The sequence below is a fragment of the Manacus vitellinus genome, unplaced genomic scaffold, assembly GCF_001715985.3.
Source record: "Manacus vitellinus isolate BGI_N305 unplaced genomic scaffold, ASM171598v3 scaffold_6_pilon, whole genome shotgun sequence".
Lineage (NCBI taxonomy): Eukaryota > Metazoa > Chordata > Aves > Passeriformes > Pipridae > Manacus > Manacus vitellinus.
The window spans coordinates 3,683,819-3,689,475 of record NW_021940750.1 but is presented as its reverse complement, the minus strand read 5'-3'; positions in this window follow the sequence as shown (position 1 = coordinate 3,689,475).

The following is a 5,657-nucleotide window of genomic DNA, read 5'->3' as shown; positions in this document are numbered from 1 at the left end:
TGAACAGCTACAGGGCACTTGGCTGCTGGGCCTTGTCATGAAGAAGTCCAGCTTGAAGAGGGCGTAGCTCGAGAGCCAGGTGTTGTGAAAGGGTTTTCACAGACTTCCTTTCTCCTTCAGCAGTGATTTTCATCCCGTGGTTGAAGTGACTGCCTGATCTCTGACCAGTCAGATATCCATCCTCATCTTTGGAAATAAAGGGCTTTGACCCCCTGGCTCACCAACATCACACCAACATCTACCCCAGGATGGTGTTAATCCAGGATGCCCCAGTAGTGACGAATGGTCTTAGAGGTGCTACTGCCCTTTGTGGGCTAGGAAGGGTTTCCCCATTCTCCAGAGACTCTGGTTTCTGCAGCTCCACTGCTATGGTGAAAATGATACCCTCAGCATTGAAGCTGAAGTTAAATTTCCTATCTACTGCTCAGGGCACAGATTTTCCACTGGGATGTTGGCGGCAGGTCAGAAATCTGCATTCCAAGTCGAATTGCTTTGAAAACTGTCCTGGGGCGGGACCCCATTCAGTCTGCTGCTTGCAAAACCCAGCCTGGCCACTGAAGAGAGTTCCAGCTCTTGCCCTCTCAAGATTTTGCGTGAAAATCCCTCACATCCTTGAGTCACAAATCAGCTAGTCCATACTTAGTTGCTCTGTAATTGCCCTTTACAAAGGCCCAAGGAATGAAAGCCACCAGTAATGTTTGGTATTAGCTGCATGCCTCAGCTTTTGGACTTGAACAGAGTACAACTATCTTCCTCTTCCAAGTCCTGCTTTTCTTTATGGGTCTACAGGGACCTGCCAGGGGACAAAATGTGAATTATCTCTGATTTTGCTCTCTGAGCACTGAAGAGAAACAGTTTCAATTAAACAAATGAAAATGATTGTAAAGATAATACAGACCTTTCCTCCTTTTGTGGTTATCTCCCAAAGAAGATTTCCTCTATCTCCCAGTGTGCCTTTCTTGATTTCGTGCAAGATGCAGAAAAAAGGCTCATAATGGTATGAGGCTGACAGGCTGTCTAAGAGCAGAGATCTGCCAACTCTGGCAACTCCATACTGGGCAGGGCCAGAAGCTTCCAAGAAAGATGGAGGCAATAGTGGAGTGGCATTTATTCTAACTTATTTTTGTTATTGAATATAAACGCTCCCATCCCACTGACTGGTGCTCAGCTTGAGCAGTTGCACCTCTCTAATTTGTTTTCAATTGTATTGAACATTCATTCTGCATTTCATGTCTTTTGGTGATACTGTGACCCAGCTTCACATCAGCATGGCAGGATTGTTCACAGAGAGTCATGCAGAGTAAACCAGTATTTTCTTTCATTTGCCCTGTCTTCTGCCTTTCATTGCATCACACATCCCTCACCATTAAGCAGAATTGTTCCACAAACTGCTCAGGCAGACATGCCACACACAATTAAATCCACGTAGGCTTTTCCAGGGTAGATTTGCCTCTAGATTTGCAAGGCTGAGCCAGAGATGCATCCCTAGGTTGTGCAGGGATGCTGCACGCCTACAAGCATGGCTATGGACACCCAGTTGTGTTCTTGCTGCTGTGCCTCTGTGGTGACTGAGAAGGGATGGATGTGTTTGGGCTCTGCAAAGGGCACACCTGGATGAAGGTGGATTGGGATAACATAGCAGATAGGGCCTTCACAAAACTGATGGATTCTATTTTCACACATATGGACATAAAGTTCACATGAACTTCCTCCCCGAGACACTCCAGCAGCTGAAAGCCCCCCATCATGGTGTGGAGTTAGAGTGTCACTGAGAGCCTGCTGCAAATGCAGCTGAGGCTGCCATGTTAACACAAAGCACCAATTTGGCCAAGAGAGCAGAGATGACAATACAGCTTCTCTCTCCAGGAGCTACTGCTTGTGTGAAGTCTCTGCCTGGAAACTGTACTGACCTTGGCTTGGGAAGGAGCAAAGAAGAGGAAGAGACCCCTGCCAGCTTGCCCAGGGGTACCTGCATTCCCATGGAGAACAGCTCCTACGCATCTCTGTTTGAACACAGCCCAGCTGCCACCATGATGGCTCAGAAATAAAGGCGACTTTGTTCTGTAGCAAGCAGGTGTCTTCAGTTCTCCAAGTTCAAGAAAAGCCTTGAAGGACAAACTTTTTATTTACCTTTCACAGACTCCTAGAAATACACCCCAAATCTTCTGCCAAATGAGGGCTAAGAGCAGCTGATCTAAATGTTTCATCCCAAGAAGGTTGTGTCCGCTTCTGCGCATGGTTTAAATCCTGCTCTAATTTTTTTTAATCAGTCAGCTGCAAGGCAGTTGTAAGCCAAAGGAAATTTGGGATGTTCATTGCACATGTAGCATACAGACAGTAAAAGCACTCTGAAAAGTGGAGGCATTCCTCATTATCCTCCAGGGTGCTGCTGCTCCGGGAGGAGGGGTGCTCCTGTCTCTGCAGATTCAGCAAGTCTCATGCAATAGGCAAACTATGTACTGTAGCTGCTTCCCACTCCAGGCTAGTGGAGCCGATTTTGCCAAAGGGTGGCTGCCATTTCCCCCTCCGCCCTAGCACGTGCATACCTGCCCTGCACTGTGGCACCCGCAGGTGATTGGAGGGCACACAGATGGCCACGACACCATGGCCACACTGCAGTGCCACTTGCCTTTTGATTCACGTCGGCCTGCGTTCTGCCTTGCTTCAGTCATTCCTCTTGCAGGGCACTCCCAATCTCTCCCACATCACCACTGCCAATGCCGGCTGCTAATCCTATTTATGCTGAACACACTAGAGCCAGATGTGGGGACTGCAGCAGCACTCAAAGTGCATCCACTGGTGCTGCTGGGAAACCCAGTCACAGGCTAGCAGATTTCAACTTCCCCTTTTTCTCCCTTCTTTTTATTCTTTCAGGAGCAAAAACATTGAAGTAAAATACTTAACTCGCCCTCTCTTCCTGAGCTGGTGCCTCCCAAGGTTCCTTCCCAATGAACTGCAGGCTTGTAAACTCTGAGCTATTACACAGCTGCAGTCTCGGAATTTCGAAGGGGTCTGTGTTGTGCACATGCTTTTATCAACATCACCCGCTCCGCCAGCTGATGGCTTTGTCCCCCTTGCCAGGGTTGTAGGGGAGGAGGGGGAAAAATCAGGAAACCTTCCTGCTTGCCAGGAAGGTTACAGCAAGCCGTGGGAGCCGTATGTGCCGGAGGGTGCCTGCAGAAGGGCCGGGCCGGTGTTCCCTGGGGCGCTCCCAAAGGATCCCGGCAGGAGAAGGAGCGGCCCGCGCCGCTCCGTCCTAACCCTGCACTCCTCGCGCCCGCCGCGCGCCGCTGGCAGCCGCCTCCCATTGGCGCGCTCGCGGCGGCCGGCCCAATGGGCGGCCGCCCGCCTGCGGGCCGTTGGAGCGCCGCCGCGGCGACCGACCCGCGCGGCCGTTCCCCGCGCGCGGGGGGCCCGGGCCGGGCCGGACCGCCCGGCCCGTGAAGGGCTGCCGGCACTCGGGCCCTGCGCGCCGCGCCCACAGTCACCCTCCCCTGATTGTGCCTTGAGCCGCCGTCGGTCCCTCCTATGTCTTGTGGCGCCTAGCGCTGGAAATTGTAAATCCAGGACCTTGGAACGGATGCGCGGTGGAAGGAGGTTTCCACACCGAGTTGTGCCTGAGCCTTGCAGAGACGAGAGGAGACTCCGGGGAGAGCTTATCGCTCTCTACAACTGCCTGAAAGGGGGTTGTAGCTGGGTGGGGGTTGGCCTCTTCTCCCAAGCAACTAGTGAGAGAACGAGAGGACATAGTCTTAAGCTGCAGGTTTAGGTTAGACATTAGAAAGACTTTCTTCAGTGATTAGACATTGGAATGGACTGCCCAGGGAGGTGGTGATTACATGTGCACACATGATGGTGTTTGGTCATAGGTTGGACTCAATGATCTCGGAGGTCGTTTCCAACCTAACCGATTCTGTGACTCTGTGATTCTACAGACAGCAGCAAATTCTGGGCCTGGTTCTAGATCAGGTTCAGTTTAGTCCACCATGCAGTTCAAGGTTGTGATGCTGAAAGTAATCACAGGTGACTTGGGCATTGCCACAGTCTCTGGGAAAGACTGAGAGGTGCTGCTGGTCCAAGTGCTGTCCTGCTGCTGGAGGGAAATGGCAATGGTGCCCGCAGACAGTTTGGCCTTTGGTGCTTCAGCCATGGCACACAGAGAAGCAGGAATAGCAAGGGGGTAGCAGGGCAATGACAAGTTGTTCAAGCAGATCAGGGATCTGGGCAGACGAGGCATGGAGGAGCAGGGAGCACTGGTACATGAGGGGAGAGAGCAAGAGCAATACAGGTCAGAATAGAGGGGTACCAGAGGGGTCTGAGAGAGCCAAGAGGTGGTTGGATGATCACTTGAGCCCCTCGGGGTGCACATGCACCAACTGGAGTGTGTGGAGAAGTGTTCACAGCATCTGTCCATCCTGCCTGAATCTTGTTAACATTGTTGAGAACTTCACTTTCATAAAGTCTAAAATTTTCTGCATTTTAAAGAGAGCAGAAGGACTGTCTGGAGTGTATGGGCTCTTCTTTCCTGGAATGTAAAGAAAACCTCAGCTCTGCAGCTGGAGTGCAGGGGGCTTCATTCCTTAGTGAAAGCAGAGAAGGGAAATGCAGATGTCACAGCTGGGACAGGAGATTTATCTTGGCAAGCAAAGAGGAAAAATACTTTCAAAAAGAAAAGAGAAAACTCAGAAGAATCCACTCCCCATCTTCACTGCCTGCCAGCACGAGCAGAACCTCCAACCTGCAAAGGCCCTTCGTCTCCTGGGCCTGGGCTGCCGCCCAGCTGGATTAGCCCCTCGCTGCTTTCTCTTTGGAGTGAGACCATTGTGATGGGACCAGAAAGGCTGTGAGAACCAGGCTGATCCTGAAGAGAGGCTGTCTCCAAACAACTCAGCTGGAGGTAGGAAAGGAAAAGTCACAGTCAAAGGATGGAAGCATGAAAAGGAAAAGCAGGGACAGAGGCAGCCAGGATGACTACAGAGAACTGGATCCAGGGAGAGGAAATCATCCCCTCCTCATCCATGCAGAGTGCCCCTGGGCTACAGGAGTGACACCTTAAGGCATTCCATGCACGCCCAGGCAGGGGAGAAGGGTTAGTTCCTCAGTCTCTGCTTGGGGCCTCCAGAAGTCTAACACCAGCTCTGGGTGGGGAGAAACGTACAGCTTGCATTTGGATGTCTGAATGCCTTACATTAGCTCCCCAGATAACTGTTGTACAACAGGAAAGGGTGTTCAAATGAGAAGTGCACGCACGCACATACAGTGTGCTATTTAGACAACCCTAAGCATGAGGTCAGGATGAAAACATGTGGTGGAAATATGTTTGGAAGAGTCAGTGCCTATGTTGATCACCCGGAGTGGGAGGGAGCAGAAGCCAGCAGCTGACAGATTCTCACTCTCTCCCCATAGCTGAGATGGCCTCAGCTTGAGCAGATTCTCCTGTGGCACCAGAACAGCTTAAGGCTCTCTGTTGGGCCTAGAGATGTGATGGTCATTGCCTCTCCATACCTGTGCACACTGGCTAATCCTCTTTGGGCACTGCCTCCCCGTCCTCCTAGAACTGTGGGGGGGGGACGGGCAGCTAGAAATCAGGCTTGGATCAGGAAATCCAGCACATCCTCGCCATTGCATTTCTGTCCCTTGGCTGCCCCCTCCCTGAC